This window comes from Bos indicus x Bos taurus, chromosome 1 (assembly GCF_003369695.1).
Source record: "Bos indicus x Bos taurus breed Angus x Brahman F1 hybrid chromosome 1, Bos_hybrid_MaternalHap_v2.0, whole genome shotgun sequence".
Lineage (NCBI taxonomy): Eukaryota > Metazoa > Chordata > Mammalia > Artiodactyla > Bovidae > Bos > Bos indicus x Bos taurus.
The window spans coordinates 10,988,447-11,010,258 of NC_040076.1; the positions used below are offsets into that span (position 1 = coordinate 10,988,447).

The 21,812-nt window shown below is 38.1% G+C and overlaps 1 non-coding gene across 1 annotated transcript; it reads left to right on the forward strand.

The window, feature by feature from the left end:
• The first annotated feature begins 18,282 nt into the window (after positions 1–18,282).
• On the forward strand, positions 18,283–18,389 carry LOC113899341. Its single transcript, XR_003512901.1, has one exon. It is a non-coding gene; the product is annotated as a U6 spliceosomal RNA (small nuclear RNA).
• The last annotated feature ends 3,423 nt before the right edge of the window (positions 18,390–21,812 follow it).

A 21,812-nucleotide genomic window follows, 5' to 3' on the forward strand; every position in this document is an offset into this window, starting at 1 on the left:
TCCTTTCACATCTTGTGACCCTATATATATGAGTCACAGAAGAAAAGTGAACTCTGGCAAGAAAAACTGCTCACATAGCTCTCCTCCAAGAGAATCTCTGAAGCCAGGATTTCAAAACTAAGGAAAGGAGGCGCCTCCACGTTTAATTAAGATGCTCATTGATTATTTCTTGAGGAGTAAGAGAGTGGACGGTCTTTTAAGGGTACATCACAGGCATAAGGGAGAAGGCAATGGCACCCCACTCCAGTATTGTTGCCTGGAAAATTCCATGGGTGGAGGAGCCTGGTAGGCTGCAGTCCATGGGGTCTCGAAGAGTCGGACACGACTGAGCGACTTGACTTTCACTTTTCACTTTCATGCATTGGAGAAGGAAATGGCAACCCACTCCAGTGTTATTGCTTGGAGAATCCCATGGACGGAGAAGCCTGGTGGGCTGCAGTCCATGGGGTCACACAGAGTCGGACAGGACTGAAGCCACTTAGCAGCAGCAGCAGCAGCACAGGCATAAAGAATACGCCTGTGAAGCAGGCGATGCATGTTCGATCCCAGGGTTGGGACGATCGCCTGAAGAAGGGAATGGCAACCCATTCCAGGATTCTTGCCTGGAGAATTCCATGGACAGAGAAGCCTGGCAGGCTACAGTCCATGGGGTGGCAAAGAGTCCCACGCAACTCAGCAACTAATACTCTCACTTTCACTTTCACAGGCCTGATGGTTACTGAATGATGGTTATGAGATCATCCAGGGGGGCAGGGAAGAGGCAAGGAAATAAAAGAAGAGCGGAGATTTTATCAAGATTTCAGCTCCAGGGTCATAGTAGACTGACTTGCATTTGCCCCTCAGGCCTACGCTTTCCTCTTGCACATTCCTGAACACATTATTAAATCTTTTGGATACGAAGTTTCTTTGTGGATGAAATGGGAATGAAGTAGACTCACTTTCTAGAACTGGGATGAGGATGAAATATGAGAAGACCTGTAAAGTGTCAAGCACAAAAGAAGGCTCAATAAATGCTTCTTGTTGCTGCTGAGGCTACTGTGAAATAACCAAAATGTTTGAGATTGGGGTGCAATAAGGATACACTCCACGGACAGAGGAGCCTGGAGAGTACTGTCCATGGGGTGGCAAAGAGTCAGATATGACTGAGCAACTAAGCACAGTGCAACACAAGGACTATCCCCAAACAGCAGTCATACCCAGTGTAGGCTTTTTGCTTCAAATCTTAGTGAATCAACATTTTGAATTCATTTTCTGCACTACCTTTTCCTTTGTCTAAAACATTACAACTTAAAAAAAAAAAAAGTACACTTTTGCTTTCCTGAAAAATATATCATTTAAATAGAGAAACCTTACCCAGAAAAACTTTATGCTGCACCTTTCACAGATCAATTGTACATAGAATAACAACATCTACAAAATAAAAAATAAATTAGTTCTTACAGTCAAATAGCACTAGCACACAAAAACCACACACACAACAGGATTTGAGTGAGTCTATTAAAATGTATAGGTGTATACATCTGTCAATAAATCATAGAGTATCTAAGCAGATGGGAAATATATATTCATCAGTGTAATTTTTGTTCAAAAGATGTTATAATTATAATAAAGTCAACTAAAAATAATTTTAAAAACCCTTGTTTCCAAAATCTAAATAAAAATATATTAAAAAAATTTTTTTAAGATCCCCACCTCCCTTGTCACATTCCTACAAACTTTCAATTATATTTTTAGCTAATATTAAATAGAAAATATATTTAATTTTTTAATTTCGATAGTGTTTTTATGATCAGCATTTAGAAATTATGAAAACATTAAAACCATTTAAAGACAATGTGTGAAATAGGAATAAATAGAAAAAAGTCTCTTAATTCACCGTCCTAGAACAATCTTTATAGACATTTTATATTTTCATTTTTATCAAATCCAATTTTGTCTTCCATGTACATGTGTATTTTGAAAACTATTTTTATTGTCACCAGAGCAGACAATATACAGTAAGTTCCCTACAGTCGAATGAGTTCCATTCTGAAAGCAAGTTTGTAAGTCCAGCTTTTTGGTAAGTCCTTCAAAGTTAGCCTAGGTACCCAACTAACATAATTGTCTATATAGTATTGTACTGTAATAGGTTTATAATACTTTTCACAGAAACAATACATAAAAAGCAAACAAAAATTAAAGAAAATATTTTAAATTTTACCTTGAACAATATAGTAGTCCCAGCTATATCACCGCTGCCTTTACATTTGCTTCTGGACATCCTGGGCTTGAAATAAAGATATTGCACTGTCATACTCTGCATCATACTGTACAGTAAAGTACACAGACGCACGGCCACTGTAGAGGATGCCTGCGTGAGACAATGGAAGCAAGACATATGAACTAACTTACGTGACTGGACGTGAGAACTCCCTTCAGCATCCTGGAAAGTTCAAAACTCAAAGGTTCGTATGTAGGGGACTTACTGTAGTTTGCTATCTTTTCCACTTGATTGTCTGCAACAGGAGTGAACTAATTTCCAAGAGGTGTAGTGGTTTTTCTCTTCATTGGCATTTGACTTTCTGGCCCAGAGTTTTGACTGTTCCTAATTATGTTAGCAAAATATGACATCATAATTACTCTCATTTCCATTTATATAACTGCTGGTGATACTAAATATACCCCACAAATTTTGTTTTAATCTATATTTCTTAATTTGTACCAGTGTTTCTTGCTAATTTACATATGGGGATCTTAGATATTTGTTTTTTTTTAATTTTTATATGATAACATATTAACCAATTGGCAACATATTAAATGTAGGTATTGCTTCTGTAATTTTTTTTCAAAATAATTTCATAAAATATGAGTAAGAGTTTTGAACTTACATGTACAATATAATGGATTTTTAAAAATCATCTTCTTTTACCTCCATCTGCCCCAAATGAAGATTGCTTAAATTAGTACCTACAAGAGTATAAAAGATTTTCTGCAATTCTACTTAATTGTTAACTTTTATTTTTAAAAGTGTGATATTTTAAATCACAGACATATAATAATCATTTATGAGCTATCTCCAGATGAATCTTTCATAAGACATAGTGGAACCATTGGTACTAGGCTAGACAGTTTCTACCTAGGTTTGAAATTCTTATGACATTTTAAGTTCATTTTTAACTTAAAGAGAATGAGAAATTGCAAGGACTTCAAATTCACAGTGTGCCTGAGGCAGAGATGGAATGGAATTCAGCTGATACTATTATTCATGGTAGACAAAGCTAAAAATTGAAGTTATATGCCTTAAATAGTATATTAAATATGTCTCAGGAAAAAGTGCATTTAATGAGGGAAGAAGTTTTCCAATGTTAGACTTTCCAAATGACTAAAGTCATTATAAAATGCAAATAATCTGAATTGAAATTACTTTATTTTGTCTTGAGGCTTGAGGGAAAACTTTACATGTGTGCTTTATTTTTAAGAAAAAGCTATGGGTATAGATAGTAAAATCTTGTCGGCAAATTTCCGTCGTTTTCATTTAAAAGAATACATCGATATTTTAAAACATTTTAAAAAAGTGAATTTCTTAAATGTGCATTTAAATTAATTAATATAAGCAATTAAGTGGAATCTTTCATTATAAACCTTAGAACATTTGGGTTATCAAGAAAATGACATCTTACAAGTTATGATGATTAATTTATGTGTCAGTTTGACCAAACTAAGGGATGCCCAAATAGCTGGTGTAACATTATTTCTTGGTGTGTCTGTGAGGGTGTTTCCAGCAGAGAATAGCATTCAGATCTGTAGACTAAATAAAGATTACCCTCCCCAATGTGGGTGGGCTTCATACAATCCATTGAGGACTGAATAGAACTCAAGAAAGCAGAGGAAGGGAGAGTTTGCTCTTTGCTTGAGCTGAGACATCTACCTGCTGACCTCCAACATCTGTGTTCCTAGTTCTCTGACTTTCAGACTCTGATTAGGATGTATGCCACTGTCTCCCCTGGTTTTTAGGGCTTTCAGTTTGGACTGGAACTATGTTACCAGCTTTCCTGGTTCTCCAGCTTGCAGATGGAAAACCATAGACTTCTCAGCCTTCAAAATCATGTGAGTCAATTCCTATGACAAATCCTACCTTATATATGTTTATATATGTCTTACTGGTTCTGTTTCTTTCTAGAATCTCATATATAAGTTAAAGGTTAACTCAGTGTATGTTGTTGTTCAGTGACTTAGTCGTGTCTGACTCTTTGCAACTCCGTGGACTAGGGTTCTCTGTCCTTCACTATCTCCCTGAGTTTGCTCAAACTTATGTCCACTGAATTGGTGATGCTATCCAACCATCTCATCCACTGTCACCCCTTTCACCTCCTTCCCTCAATCTTTCCCAGCATCATGGTCTTTTCGAATGAGTTGGCTCTTTGCATCAGATGGTTCAAAGTATTGGAGCCTCAGCTTTAGCATCAGTACTTCCAATGAATATTCAGGGTTGATTTCCTTTAGGATGGACTGGTTTGCTCTCTTTGCTGTCCAAGGGACTCTCAAGAGTCTTCTCCAGCACCACAATTAAAAAGCATTAATTTTTCAGTGCTCAGCCCTTTTTTTTAAGGCCCAACTCTTACATCTCTACATGACTACTGGACAACCATAACTTTGACTATATGGACATTTGTCAAAACTGATTGATGACAAATTGATGACTCGGCTTTTTAATACCCAAGTTTGTTATAGATTAAGTGTATAAAGAACTATCTGTAGGAGATTGGAACATGTCAATAAACATTCATTTGCATTCTCAGTTTCTTCATCATTCACTATAAAAGCAGGAACATAATGTACTTTAGAAATGATTTGTTTATGCTTTCCTTATGGTGATGAGTTCCCTGTTAGTCTCAGAGCCTGGAGTTCTAGAGCCTTGCTTTATATCATTTCTTTGTACATCTGTTCTTACACAGAACCCTCTTTATAGTTGAACTTTGCAGTGCTCAGCCTACAAATATACAGTTCAGCTTTCAACTCCATTCTTAATCCTTATCTCTTTGGTTAAGGCCAGTGCACTATTTATCCATGAATTCTCGAGGTGTGGTGACTCTGAAACCTCCCCATAGGCATCTTACTGATATCTATCACTTCCTCTTCTCAAGAAGCCCAGTTTAATTGAACACAGCTGGCTCAAAAGTATGAGACCTTGAATCCCATCAGTAATACTTCTTTACTGTGTAATCCACGTGCAATATGATTAAAGTCACTTCCTAAGTCTATTTGTCTATTTAAGCACATTACCCTCGAGAGGCTTAATTTTCCTCTAAGAGGGAAATTGCCATTTTGCTCTTCAATTACACATGTATATATGATGTAATATTGCATCCAGTTTGGAGAGACGGCTTCTACCATTGATCCAGTATATACCTTAAGCTGTGAAATCTTATGGTATTACTCATAAAAATAAATATGACACAGGAATTCAAAACCACAAAGTTATGGCTGGTACTTGAATTTTTAAAAAGCAAGGGATATTTTCATTGCCATTTTGAAATATTATTTGTTAGTTTCCACATTTGTTAAACTTTATAGGGTTTATATCAAGTGATGTGTAGGAATACAAAAATATTGAATATCTGTCTTAAAGAAACTCAAAATCTATTGTAATAAAGGATATTTTTAAACATTTATTTATTTATAAAAATAACCAGATGTTAAATTAGTCATGATGCAATGAATAATTATTATGGTGTGACATATTTCACTAATAATGACTTTCAACTAGACTCATTTCATTCATTTATTCATGTATTTATCTAACATATATGCATATATATGTATGTATGTATATATGTGTGTGTATATATACACAGAAGCTATATATTTATATATAGCTTCCCTGGTGGCTCAGTGGTAGAAAAATTCTTCCTGCCAATTCAGGAGATGTGGGTTTGATCCCTGGGTCTAGAAGATCCCCCGGAGAAGGAAATGGCAGGCCACTTCAACATTCTTCCTTGGGAAATCCCATGGACAGAAGAACCTGGCAGGCTACAATCCATGGACTTGCAAAGGAGTCAAATACAACTTAGGGACTGAAACAACAACTCTATATATGTGTGTGTGTATTATATTTGAGTACTATATATGTGTATATATATATGTAGTCAACTAAAAAAAGGATGTACAAGACCTGTCCCACCAGCAGATGGTAAAGAGTCTGCCTGCAATGTGGGAGACCAGAGTTTGATCCCTGGGTTGGGAAGATCCCCTGGAGAAGAAAATGGCAACCCACTCCAGTATTCTTGCCTGGAAAATCCCATGAATGGAGGAGCCGGCTGGCTACAGTCCATAGGGTCGCAAAGAGTTGGACACGACTGAGTGACTTTACTTTCACTTTCACTTGAGAGATGTGAGTTTAGTTTTATTTGGGGCAAAATGAGTACTACAGCCTGGGTGGCATCATCTCAGATAGCTGTGAGAGACTATTCCAAAGCAGCAGTGGGGGGAAGTCAATATATAAGATTTTGGTGAATGGGGAGTTCAATACCATGAAACACTCATTTTACAAAAGGGTTTTTGTTAGTCATGAGGATCTGATGTCACCGTGAAGGGATTTAGTGCTTCTCTAGATATGAGGACATGCAAGGGCTTTGATCATAAAATCTTTTCCTTCTCCAGAGGATCTTCTCAACCTAGGGATTGAACCTGGGTCTCCCACATTGTTGGCTGAATCTTTACCATCTGAGCCACCAGGGAAGTCTAAAATCTGTTCCTAAAAACACCCAACTAACTGAAGACCTTCCAGATGTTCAAGCTGGTTTTAGAAAAGGCAGCTGCTGCTACTGCTGCTAAGTCGCTTCAGTTGTGTCCGACTCTGTGTGACCCCATAGATGGCAGCCAACCAGGCTCCTCCATCCCTGGGATTCTCCAGGCAGGAACACTGGAGTGGGTTGCCATTTCCTTCTCCAATGCGTGAAAGTCAAAAGTGAAAGTCAAGTCGCTCGGTCGTGTCCAACTCTTTGCGACCCCATGGACTGCAGCCCACCAGGCTCCTCCACCCATGGGATTTTCCAGGCAAGAGTACTGGAGTGGGGTGCCATTGCCTTCTCCAAGAAAAGGCAGAGGAACCAGAAAAAACGCAGAGGAACCAGAGATCAAATTGCCAACATCCGCTGAATCATCAAAAAAGCAAGAGAGTTCCAGAACATATATTTCTGTTTTATTGACTATGATCAAACCTTTGACTGTGTGGATCTCAATAAATTGTGGAAAATTCTGAAAGAGATGGGAATACCAGACCACCTGACCTGCCTCTTGAGAAACCTATATGTAGGTCAGGAAGCAACAGTTAGAACTGGACATGGAACAACAGACTGGTTCCAAATTGGAAAAGGAGTACATCAAGGCTGTATATTGCTACCCTGCTTATTTAACTTCTATGCAGAGTACATCATGAGAAACGCTGGGCTGGAAGAGGCACAAGCTGGAATCGAGATTGCCGGGAGAAATATCAATAACCTCAGATATGGAGATGACACCACCCTCATGGCTGAAAGTGAAGAGGAACTAAAAAGCCTCTTGATGAAAGTGAAAGAGGAGAGTGAAAAAGTTGGCTTAAAGCTCAACATTCAGAAAACGAAGATCATGGCATCTGGTCTCATCACTTCATGGGAAATAGATGGGGAAACAGTGGAAACAGTGTCAGATTTTATTTTTTTGGGCTCCATAATCACTGCAGATGGTGATTGCAGCCATGAAATTAAAAGATGCTTACTCCTTGGAAGGAAAGTTATGACCAACCTAGATAGCATATTAAAAAGCGGAGATGTTTCTTTACCAACAAAGGTCCATCTAGTCAAGGCTATGGTTTTTCTAGTGGTCCTGTATGGATGTGAGAGTTGGACTGTGAAGAAAGCTGAGCGCTGAAGAATTGATGCTTTTGAAGTGTGGTGTTGGAGAAGACTCTTGAGAGTCCCTTGGACTGCAAGGAGATCCAACTAGTCCATTCTAAAGATCAACCCTGGGTGTTCATTGGAAGGACTGATGTTGAAGCTGAAACTCCAATACTTTGGCCACCTCATGCGAAGAGTGAAAAGACCCTGATGCTGGGAGGGATTGGAGGCAGGAAGAGAAGGGGACGACAGAGGATTAGATGGCTGGATGGCATCACTGACTCAATGGACATGGGTTTGGGTGAACTCCGGGAGTTGGTGATGGACAGGGAGGCCTGGCACGCTGTGATTCATGGGGTCGCAAAAAGTTGGACACGACTGAGCAACTGAACTGAACTGAACTGATCTGAAGACCTGTCCCACCAGGCTCCCTGGAGCACAGAGTGCCTCAGTCCACCCTGAACTCCCTCAGGGATTGTTGAAGATCTTTAGCTATAGCAGCCTGGGGTTCAATCTCCGTAGAAGCAGGTGGCAAATGCCTTTGTTGTTCAGTCATTGGCAATTCTCTTGGTAAGTCCCAATCTGTAGTTGACAATATATATATGTATATTATATATATATACAATATATATTTTATATATACAATATATATTATATACACAATATATATTATATACACAATATATATATTATTATATATATATAATATATATTTGAGTATCTAATTAGGTGCTAGTGAGAAAGACAGATGAAAATGTAATAAATACACCATGCCCACTCAGAAGGTGTGGCAGCCCTGGATGTGTGTCACTAGGATATCCCTTCAAGAGAAAACCTGCTGCAGAAAGTGCAGTCAGCGTAGAGCTTCCAGAAACAGTGCCCTTGGAATGCACCCTGGAGCCATGAGTGGACAGTTCAAGTCAATGACTAGGCAATTGAAGGAGTAGGGCACCCCCACTTGTGTCCACTCAGCACTCCTCTAACAAGATATCTTTACTCTGGAGCTCTCTATTGGGCTGGTCAAGAACTTTTCAGGGTTGCGCTTTACCTGAGGCTCTTGCTAAGTCCTCTCTCTTCTTCCCTCTTCTCCTACACCTGTCAGACCTCCACTGAAGCTCACCTGCTTTTGCTCCTTTTCTCCTTTATCTTCCACAGAAATACCCCAATAAACTCTTTGTGCTTCTAACATTTTCTCTGTGCCTGCTTCCAGAAAGATGTGAACTGACCCAGATGATGATAAATATAATGCAAAAAAAGAAAAAGAAGCAGCATAGGGAGATGGTGGTGGGGCTTGGGCTTTTCATGGGAAATGGAGTTTAGCTACTTTAAAGCATGGTAAGAGAGGTATACCTGAGAATTTAAATTTTGAGTAAATTCCTAAAGGAAAAATTCTCCAAGCTAGGCATCAACATTATGTGAACTGAGAACTTCTAGATGTTCAAGCTGGATTTAGAAAAGACAGAGGAATCATAAATCAAATTGCCAACATCTACTGGGTCATCAAAAAAGCAAGAAAATTCCAGAGTAACATTTACTTCTGCTTCATTGGCTATGCTAAAGTCTTTGACTACATGGATCACAACAAACTGTGGAAAATTCTTAAAGAGAAGGGAATACCAGACTATCTCACCTGCTATCCTGAGAAACCTATATGCAGGTCAAGGAGAAACAGTTAGAGCTGGACATTGAGCAATGGACTGGTTCCAAATTGGGGAAGGAGTACGTCAAGGCTGTATACTGTCATCCTGCTTATTTAAGTTCTATGCAGAGGATATCATGAGAAATGCTGGGTTGGATGAAACACAAGCTGGAATCAAGAATGCTGGTAGAAATATCAATAACCTCAGATATGCAGATGACACCACCCGTATGGCAGAAAGTGAAGAGGAATTAAGGAGCCTCTTGATGAAGGTGAAGGAGGAGAGTGAAAAAGCTGGCTTAAAACTCCACATTAAAAAAGTGAAGATCATGGCATCCAGTCCCATCACTTCATGGCAAATAGATGGGGAAACAATGGAAACAGTGAGAGACTGTAGGTTTTTTTGGCTCCAAAGTCACTGCAGATGGTGATTACAGCCATGAAATTAAAAGACACTTGCTCCTTGGAAGAAAAGCTGTGCGAAATGTAGACAGTGTATTAAAAAAACAGAGACATTATATTGCCAGCAAAGTTCCATTTAGTCAAAGCTGTGGTTTTTCCAGTGGTCGTGTATGGATGTGAGAGTTGGACTGTGAAGAAAGCTGAGCGCCGAAGAATTGATGCTTTTGAACATGGTGCTGGAGAAGACTCTTGAGAGTCCCTTGGACAGTAAGGAGATCCAACCAGTCCATCTTAAAAGAGATCAACCCTGAATATTCATTGGAAGGACTGATGTTTAAGCTGAAGCTCCAGTACTTTGGCCACCTGATTCTAAGAGCCAACTTATTAGAAAAGACCCTAATGCTGGGAAAGACTGAAGGAAGGAGGAGAAGAAGACAACAGAGGACAAAATGGTTGGATGGCATCACCTACTCAATGAACATGAGTTTGAACAAGCTCTGGGAGATGGTGAAGGACAGAGAAGCCTGGCATGCTGCAGTCCATGGTGTCACAAAGAGTCGGACATGGTTGAGTGACCAGTTGTGTCCTACTCTTTGAGACCTCACAGATTGTAGGCCACAAGTCTTCTTTGTACAAGGGATTCTCCAGACAAGAATACTGGAGTGGGTTGTTATTCCCTTCTTCAGGGGATCTTCCTTATCCAGGGATCAAACCTGGGTCTTCTGCATTGCAGGCAGATTCTTTACCATGTGAGCCACCAGGGAAGTGAAGAATCCCTTCAAGGCTCATATGCAGGTTCACCATGATGGAGGGAGTCAGCATGTTCTTCGCTCATCACTGAAAAAATTTGTTGGGAGAAAGATGACTTTCTGAGTACCTGCATGAGGTAGAAGCCACACAAGCTGTGAAGTCAGGGGTGATGCTCCACAGTGTAGTGCTTTAATGAAGTCATACTCATAGAAAAGGAGCAAACCAGTGAAATGGTTTTGCATATATTTTTATGAGGTGAACCATTGTCCTAGAAGGAGTCCAAGGTGATATGCAATTCTCCAGTAGTTTTCAAGCACTTCTGAGACTGAAAGCTAAAAAATATGATGTAATTGTTATAAAAATTAGATTAAAATGAATTTAAAAATAATGTACATATACCTTGTATATTTAATTTGAACTTTTGTTCATCTTTCATCACTGTCATTGTACATTTTTTTAGAAACAATATTTTGAAGTTTTTCCATCTCATCCAATTATACAAACAATAAAAAAACAAAACCAAACCATTAGATTACTTTGGGTCTTAGGATGAATATACTATTCTGCTGTAAATTATTCTCAAATCTCTGGAAAATCAGCTAAAGTGCCCTCTTGAGAAACAGCTAAGAAATAAAAGTGTCATGTGTTCCTCTGCTTTGAAATAGGAAACCAAATGATGTGCAGTAAATACACAGGGAGGAAATGGGAAGTATGACAAGATAAATGATGTCAAATAATTCCTGAAGGTTAAGTTTGCCCTCTATCTGTATAGTAGTGGAAAAAGACTGGACTGGGAGTGATAAGTCACCAAATGAAAAGTGCTAATATTGTGAAGGAGGTGACTGACATATATACAAGACTGGATGGCAAGCCTATTTGAAATGAGGTGGGTGTGTAGTGAAGAATTTGCTAATTTATTATAAGCCCTGCAAATGCTAAAATGGAATCCAAGATGAAGGCTGAAGGACGAATCCCAATAAATCTTAAATCTCATAGTACTTAAAGATGAACTGGAGTGTACATTTCCTCAGTAAACTTTTCAATTCCGACACTTTCTTCTTAAAGGAGGAGCCTGTCAAAACAGGTTCCAGTGGTCAAATGATGCATCTCTTCCCCGACACAGAGCAGTACTCTGGTTTGATGAGAAAATGTTAATCTTACCCTCTGCACCTCCAGTCCCAGTCAGAGTATGGCTCTTTAATAACTGTTTCCTGGGAACTGTAGCAATAAAAATGGCAAGAGAAATGGATTTGCAGCAGATGGAGGCATTGCCAACTTCCACAAAGCTTTGCCTGCTTCTGTGTTGACAGAGGAAGGCAGAGAGACAAACACCAGAAGCAAAGAGTTCTCAGGGCAGGAAAAATAAACACTGAAGGAAAACTGTTTCGCCAGAATAGATAATTAAGAAATTAAAATTATCTGATAATACAGGCTAGATCCAAATGGCATGTATTTATGACCTCCCAAAGAAAGGAAAAATTATGGATGGAAAAAGTACAGATCCCAGAGATAACTAAATTCCCTATAAAATCTTGGAATATACAGAAGACAAGAAAATGAAATGTTTTTTATTTATAAAGGAATATGAGCATAATAGTTACTATAATGCTATCTGACTAAATATTGAAAATAATATTGTATATTCGTGGTTGTTGTTGTTTAGTCTTTAAGTTGTGTCTGACTCCTTTGTCACCACATGAACTGTACCCCACCAGCTTCTTTTGTCCATGGAATTTTCCAGGTAAGAATACTGGAGTGGGTTGCCATTTCCTTCTCTAGGGGATCTTCCCAATCGAGGGAACAAACCTGAGTCTCTTACATCTCCTGCATTGGCAGGAGGATACTTTACTGCTGAGTGACTAGGAAGTATATGGCATATATTTACTTATTATTGCTATCAGAAAAGGCTAATGATGAAAATTTCAATCATTAGTCTTTGTAACTTCTAGAAAAAAAGCAGTTAATATTTTGTTTATTAGTGTTTTTTACCAAAAATTTCTCCTCCTGGCATTTCTTAAAGTTAGGTGTGGCCATGTGACTTCAGTCCAGTTCAGTTCAGTTCAGTCGCTCAGTCGTGTCCAACTCTTTGCAACCCCATGAATCGCAGCATGCCAGGCCTCCCTGTCCATCACCAACTCCCGGAGTTCACTCAGACTCACGTCCATTGAGTCAGCAATGCCATCCAGCCATCTCATCCTCTGTCGTCCCTTTTCCTCCTGCCCCGAATCCCTCCCAGCATCAGGGTCTTTTCCAATGAGTCAACTCTTCTCATGAGGTGGCTAAAGTATTGGAGTTTCAGCTTTAGCATCATTCCTTCCAAAGAACACCCAGGGCTGATCTCCTTTAGAATGGACTGGTTGGATCTCCTTGCAGGCCAAGGGACTTAAAATGGGTGGAAGTAATGGGTGTCACCTGCAGGTGGGAGATTTTATGTCTAGGGCATGATTCATCATCCCTCCCCACCCCCACCTTTTTTTCCCCAGTCTTGGCAATTATGGAAGTAATTGAGATGTCTACATTAACATGTAGACAAGATCCTCTTTGCAGAGCAAAAGAATCTGCCAAACTGTGCATCATATGCTAAGACTCAAAAAGCAATTATACTAAGATGGGTGAGGTTGGAATACCTAAGTAGAGGCTGAATTTATATTTTTAAATCCAGTATTTGGCCTGTATATAAAAAATAAGGATTTGAGCCCAGAAAATTGATCCAAAGACAGGTGAGAAATCAAGGAGTGCAGGGAGGGACAAGGAGTTATATATTACATTTTCCAGTATAAATGAAATACAGGCAACCACAGATCCAATATGTCAGATAGCCATAAGCAATACAGATATCAAAACAAAATGAAGAATAGTAATGAAAACAACCTCACACCCTTTGACACATCATACTCAATCTGCTAAAAAATAAATATAAAAAGAATATTTAAAAGGAGCCTATGAGGGAATGTGTGAAGGAAGGCATATAGAGAGGAGTTAAGGTAAGAAATGTATCAGATATCTCATCAAAGATTTTACAAGACAGAAGATAGCTGAACAGGAATACTTAAAATGCTGAGAAAAAAAAAAAAAAAGACAATGCCAGCTGGATTTCTATATTTAGTGAAAATATCTTCCAAAAATGGAGGCATAATAAATATTTTTTCAAATATCAAGAGAATTTATTGTCAGAGACCTATAATTCAAGATACATGAAAGAAATTTCTCAGACAGAGGAATATGAAGTATGATGGAAATTTAACATTAAACTCTTTAAAAGATAATTGATTTTAGAGACAAATTAGTAACAAAATAACTGTGAGTTTATTATGCATGTAGAAGTAAAAAGTATGAAAAATAGTTCAAAGGGTGGGGAAGAGGTAATGGAAGTATATATGAATGGTGTAAAAATACTTGATGGTACTGAGTTAAAAATGCTTATTGTTCATCTTAAGAAATTCACTAAAATTTTGAAAAAGTGGCATAATCATTAAACCAGTAGTAGAGATAAAAATATAAATAAATAATAATTAATACAGAAGAAGGTGGGAAATAGAAATCAATAATAGAGGTAGCAAATAAAAAACAGAAAGCAAGATGACAGGCTGAAATACAACTACATCAATAATTGCATTGCATCTAAAAGGCAGGCCTATCAATTTAGATAAAACATGATACACTATCTATAAGAAACTACAGTCAGTAATTCCTGTGAACATAGATAAAAGTTACCAAGAAATTTAAACAAAATAAATTCTATAATATATAAAAAGAAAATATATGTCATGACCAAATAGGGTTTCTCCCAGGAATGGAAGACAGTTTCAACATTCAAAAATCAATTAGCACTGAAACATGTACATTACCATATGTAAAATACATGACCAGTGGAAGTTTGATGCATGAAGCAGGGAACCCAAAGCTGGTGCTCTGAGACAAACCAGAGGGATATGGGGGAGGGAGGTGGGACAGGGGTTCAGATTGGAGGAGGACACATATATACCTGTGGCCGATTCATGTTGATGTATGGCAAAAACCATCACAATACTGTAAACTAATTATCCTCCAATTAAAATAATTGAAAAAGAAAAAAAAAATCAATGGCTAGCTATAAAGAACAGACGGAAATTCCTTAAAATACTAAAAATAGAGTTACCATATGATCCAGCAATCTTACTCCCAGGTAGGCATTTATCCAGAAAAGAGAAAACTCTAGTTTGAAAAGATACACACACCCCAATGTTCACAGCAGTACTGTTTACAATAGCCAAGATATGAAAGCAGCCTAAACATCTGTTAACAGATGAATAACAGACGGATAAGAAGAGTGGTACATATATACAGTAGAATATTACTTAGCTATTAAAAATGAAATAATGCCATTTGCAGCAATGCAGATAGACCTAGAGCTTTTTGTACTAAGTGAAGTAAGTCAGAAAAAGATACCATATGACATCACTTATATGTGGAATCTAAAAATGATACAAAAAACTTATTTATAAAACAAAAAGAGATTCACAGAAAGAGAAAACAAAATCATGGCTACCAAAGGGGAAAAGCAGGAAGGGATAAATAAGGAGCTTGGAATTAGCAGATACATACTACTGTATACAAACAGATAAACAACTAGGTTCTGCTGTATAGCATAGAGGACTATATTCAATACCCTGTAAGAATCTATAGTGGAAAAGAATCTGAGAAAAGAATATATGTATGTATAGATACACATTAACTGCTTCCTCAGCCCATATATACATATATATGCTGCACATCTGAAACCAGCACAACATTGTAATCAACTGTACTTAATAAAAAAGCTACAAAAGCACAAATGGTTATAATTCAGCACATAAGCAGAATAAAAAGAAAAACAACACAAGCATCCATATTTTATTCAGAAAAAGTATTGTATAAAATTCAATATCCATTCATGGCTAAAAACAAAGAAACAAACAAACAAAAAAACTCCCAGTAGACCTGGAGTAAAAGAAAGCTTCCTCATCTTGACAAAGGCCTCACGTATCATAAAGGTCATATAGAGTCCTATATGATCTGGACTGTTATCTTTCCTACTTCATCACTTTATACTCTCATTTGCTCATTCATTATTAGATGCACTGCGTTTCTTGCTGTTGCTCAACATGCCAGCATGTTCCCACCTCTTGGACTTTGCATTAACTGCTTCCTCTGTCCAGAATGTATTTCCTTTTACTTACTTTTTTTTTTTTTTTTAAACTGCATCACACAGCTTGAGGGAACTTAGTTCCAGGGTCAGGGATTGAACCTGGATCCCCAGCAGTGGAAGCATGGAGTCCAAACCCCTGGGACATCAGGGAATTCCCCAGAATGTTTTTGGATCCGACAGCTGTATGGTTCATTCCATCTTTTCCTTCATTTTCTTGACCAAATGTCACATTCTTACTGTGTATTACCATCAGTCAGTTCAGTCGCTCAGTCGTGTCCGACTCTTTGCCACCCATGAATTGCAGCATGCCAGGCCTCCCTGTCCATCACCAACTCCCGGAGTTCACTCAGACTCACGTCCATCGAGTCAGTGATGCCATCCAGCTGTCTTATCCTCTGTCGTCCCCTTCTCCTCCTGCCCCCAATCCCTCCCAGCATCAAAGTGTTTTCCAATGAGTCAACTCTTCGCATGAGGTGGCCAAAGTACTGGAGTTTCAGCTTTAGCATCATTCCTTCCAAAGAAATCCCAGGGCTGATCTCCTTCAGAATGGACTGGTTGGATCTCCCTGCAGTCCAAGGGACTCTCAAGAGTCTTCTCCAACACCACAGTTCAAAAGTATCAATTCTTTGGTGCTCAGCTTTCTTTACAGTCCAACTCTCACATCCATACATGACCACTGGAAAAGTGTGTTACCATAGCCATTCATTTTAAAACATCCAATCACTTCCTCAGATTTGGCTTTGTATGTATTATTATTTCTTTTAACTAACACTTTATTTATTTATTTATTTTCAAAGCAGTTCAAAATTCACAGCAAATTAACAGAGAAGGTGGAGATATCTCACGTACCCTCTGCCCTCACACATGCATAGGCTCTCATTATCAGTGTCCTTCACCAGAGTAAATACATTAGTTACAATTGATGAACCTTCATTAACATATCATTATCACCCAAAGTTCGTAGTTTACATTAGAACATTACAGTTCACTCTTGGTGTTGTACATTCTATGGATTTAGACAAAAGTATAATAACACGTGGGGCTTCACAGGTGGTACTAGTCTATAGAACCCTCCTGCTAATGCAGGAGACATAAGAGATGTGAGTTCGATCCCTGGGTCAGGAAGATCCCCTGGAGGAACTCCAGTATTCTTGCCTGGAGAATCCCATGAACAGAAGAGCCTGGTGGGCTACAGTCCATAAGGCCATAAAGAGTAGGACACAACTGAATTGACTTAGCGTGCATGCATAATAACATGTACCTATCATTATGGTATCACATAGGTTATTTTCACTGCTCTATAAATCTTCCCTCTGCTATATATTCATCACACTCTTCCTCTCCATCAACCCCTGAAATTTTTTACTGTTTCCATAGTTTTCCTTTTTCCAAAATATCATATGGTTGGCATCATACAATATGTAACCTTTTCACATTCACTTCCTTCATTTAGTAACATGCATTTAAGTTATCTCCATGTCTTCTCATTGCTTGATAGCTCATTTCTGTGTGTGTGTGTGTGTGTGTTTAATAATATTCCATTGTCTGAATGTACCTAGCACAGTGTCTTTATCTATTCACCTACTAAAGGACATCTTGATTGCGTCCACATTTTGGCAATTATGAATAAAGCTGCTGCAAACATCTAAGTGCACATTTTGTGTGGACATGCTTTTAAGTCCTTTGGGTAAATACCAAACAGTGTGATTGTTGAATCATACAGTAAGAAAATGTCTACTTTGTGTAAGAAACTGACAAACTGTATTCCGAAGTATCTGAACCATTTTGCTTTCCCACCAGCAGTGAATGAGAGTTCTGTTGTCCTGTATCCTGTCCAGCGTTTGGTGTTCTCAGAGTTCTGGGCCATCCTAATAGGTGTGTAGTGATATTTCATTGTTGTTTTAGTTTGCATTTTCCTCATGACATATGATGTAGAGTACCTTTCTGTATGCTTATTTGCCATCTGTATGTCTTCTTTAGTGAGTTTTCTGTTAGGGTCTTTGGCTCATTTTTTTTAATCACGTTGTTGTTTTCTTGAAAGTGAAAATGTTAGTTGCTCAGTTGTGTCCAACTCTTTGCTACCCTATGGATTGTAGCCCACAATTCCTCTGTCCAGGGAATTCTCCGGGCAAGAATACTAGAGTGGGTTACCATGCCCTTCTACAGGGGATCTTCCCAACCCAGGGCTTGAACTGGGGTTTCCTGCTTTACAGACAGATTCTTTACTGTCTGAGCCACTGGGGGAAGCCTGTTTGTTTTCTTACTGTTGAGTTTTAGAAGTTCTTTGTCTATTTTGATAATTGTTCTTTGTTAGATGTGGTTTTTGCAAATATTTTTTTCCCAGTCTGTGGTTTGTCTTATTTTCTTGATAATGTCTTTCAAAGAGCAGAATTTTTTAATTTTGATGAAGTCCAGCTTATCAGTTTCTTTCATGGGCTGTGCCTTTGGCATTGTATCTAAAAGCTATTGCCATGCTCGCTTTGGCAGCACATGTACTAAAACTGGAATGATATGAAGAAGATTAGCATGGCCCCTGCTCCAGGATGACATGCAAATTCATGAAGCATGCCATGTTTGAGAAAATTAAAAAGTCATTACCATTCCAAAGTTCATGTAGGGTTTTTCTTATGTAATCTTCTAGGGGTTTTAAAGTTTTAGGTTTTACATTTAGATCTGTTATCTATTTTGAGTTAATTCTTGTGGAGGGTGTAAGATTTGTATCTAGGTTCATTTTCTTTTTTTTGCATGTCGATGTCCAGTTGTTGCAGCAACATTTGGTGAAAAGACCATTTTTGCTTCCTTGTATTGCCTTTGTTTCCTTGACAAAGATCAGTTGACTATATTTATGTGGATCTATTTCTTGGCTCTCTGGTTTGTTCCTGTTTTTTAAAAAATAGTGCTTGCTTCTAAAAGCTATGCAATTAACTTATTTTTATGTTATTTTAAAATATACCATGTAAAATAGATAAGAGCAAGCTTCCCTGGTGGTTCAAATGGTAAAGAATCTGCCTGCAGTGCAGGAGACCTGGGTTCAATCACCAAGACCCAGGTCAGGAATATCCCCTGGAGCAGGGAATGGCAACTCACTCCAGTATCCTTGCCTGGAGAATTCCACAGGCAGAGGAGCCTGATGGGCTACAGTCCATGGGGTCTCAAAGAGTCGGACACAATTGAATGACCAACACTTTCACTTCACCATGTAAAATCCATAAGACCAAGAATTTTTAAAAATTATTGTATCCCCAGTAAAGAATAAATTTCATAATGTATATTGGCCTTCTGTAAAAATCTGTTGAATAAATAAATGAATAAATCACTAAATTAGAAAGTTTTGAAATACAGTGCAATATAGGGTACAATAATACTGACTTCTTGAACTTAAAATCTTTTGTTCTTTGATGATTAGAGATATAAAAGAGGGACTTCCTTCACACTTGAAGAATATATAAAGTTTTAAATACTATACATTTTTAATTTGCAGATTCTATGCCCCGAGCTGATAAAATTTCAATTCTTGTTTTTAAGAATAAATGTAAAAGATAAAAGGATTCTGACACACAGAGAGATTTGAGTGCCACAGTGAGCCAAAAAGAACTTATTCCACTTATTTTTTCTTCTATATCTTTGAAACTAACAAGAAAAGGGGACAATTCTTTTCTCAAAAGAATAGTTATTTTTCTCCTCTTTTCTTGAAAATCCCTGTGGATGATACAGAGCTTACAGAATCAGTCACCAAACAAAGCTGTATTCTGCACTGTAAGAATCGTTTCCTTATGCCTTTGTCTCTTTGGAGACATTGACACATCAAGGTAAACACTGGCATCTGCATACAGGCTTAGTCTTGTCTGACTCTTTGTGACCCTTTGGACTGTATGTAGCCTCTGTTCCCAGGCTCCTCTGTCCATGGGATTCTCTAGGCAAGATTACCAGAGTGGGTTGCCATTTCTTCCTCCAGGGGATCTTCCTGACCCAGGGATTGAACCCAAATCTCCTGTGTCTGTCTCCTGCATGCAGGTGGGTTCTTTAGCTGCAGAACCATCAAGGAAATCCTCATACATTTCTGCAATAACTTGAAGCACTGGGTGTATTTCATCTACATGCCTTTGTTTATCACACAAAGCTTCTTGATTTAAATTGTGCTTTGGTGGACATCCCCCTGTGCCTGCAGGTAAGAGGTGTGGTTTTCATAATGATAGGGGCTCCTGCAGGAAAAGCAGCCTCTGTGATAATTTAGATATAACGAGGTTAATTTCCTTTTCTTCTCATTTTCCATAAATTCATGTTTCCTTTTGTTCCTGGAGACAATGTCTATTTGACATTTGAATTTGTAGAAGTAATGAATAAGCTAAGCAATCTCTTTTGAAAGAAAAGTATTACAAGGTGATAAATGTTATTAAAATATATTTCTCAAAGGGAAATCCTTCTACATATATAATTTTGCTGAATATAAATGGTATTCTCAGGAGGCACAGTGGTAAAGAATCTGCCAGTCAATGCAGGAGATGCAAGAGACACACATTCGATCCTCTGGAGAAGGAAATAGAAACCCACTCCAATATGCTTGCCTTGAACATTCCATAGACAGAAGAGCCTGGCAGGCTACAGTCCACAGGGTCACAAGCAGCTGGACATGACTAAGTGACTGAATAGATTTTTCAAATTAATATTTAAAGTCATGAGGTTATGTAGATGTACAGACTATGATTGCTAATATATTTTTAATAAAGGTAGCTGAAGAGATGAATCTGTAATGGTAAATTCAATATAATCAAAATATTTCTGTTCTTTCTTGACTGAGATTGCATTTTTACAAAATATCATTTCTGAAATTAAATTAGACCCAGATGAAATGCATTGTTTTATATTTTGGATGAATATAAGTATATTCATAAGATATACTTAAAATAAGTAAGAGTTGGAGGCCCATAGTGGTTCTTTTCCCCCACTAAAGAGGAGGGAAGACCTGTGAAATGGTAGCACTATTGAAACAAATAAAGCTATTATAATTATTGGAATTCTGCACAATTTCAGGAGAGAGAACTGAGAGCCCCATTTTATCTTTGATTGATTAATAGATTATGTTCTTTCAAGCAACATTTATTAAACATCTCCTATGGGCTGGGCACTGGAGAGGGAAATGGCAACCCACTCCTGTGTTCTTGCCTGAAGAATCCCAGGGACCGGGGAGCCTGGTGGGCTGCCCTCTGTGGAGTTGCACAGAGTCGGACAAGACTGAAGCGACTGAGCAGCAGCAGCAGCAGCAGCATAGGCTGGGCACAGTGCTAGGAAACAAAGATGAATGCAATGAAAATCTTGGTCTCATGGAGTTAATATCTCAAAAATACAGGTATGCTTTTGGTTGGTACCTTTCTTATGCAATTTGGTTTGCACTACAAACCAATATTTTTATCATATATTTTTCTGATTATTGATATAGTATATGAAAATTCCCATCTCTTTACTGCCTAAGCAATGGTAGACATTGTTTTATCTTTATAATCTTAGAACTACATTAAAATATTGCTTTTCATTTGGTATCTACTTGTACATTTAAATATAGTGACTATAATTGTTATAAGATTACATAGAAATACATAATCTATTATTCTTAATTTAGGTTGCTTTCAATTTCCTGCTGTTTATACTGCTGCTGCTAAGGCGCTTCAGTCGTGTCCGACTCTGTGCGACCCCATAGACGGCAGCCCACCAGGCTCTGCCCTCCCTGGGATTCTCCAGGCAAGAACACTGGAGTAGGTTGCCATTTCCTTCTCCAATGCAAGAAAAGTGAAAGTGAAGTTGATAAATTGAAAGTGAAAGGATAAATTCCTATACGTGATGTTACTCAGTATAATCATAGGGAAATTTTAAAAACTTTTGGCAATATTTCCAATTTGACTATATACTTTGCAAGAGCAGTCTATTTTAAATTCTGCTCAGTTAAGGTCTTACATTAGCAAGAATTTTCATTTTCACTTTCATTCTGATATGTGAATTGTGTTTC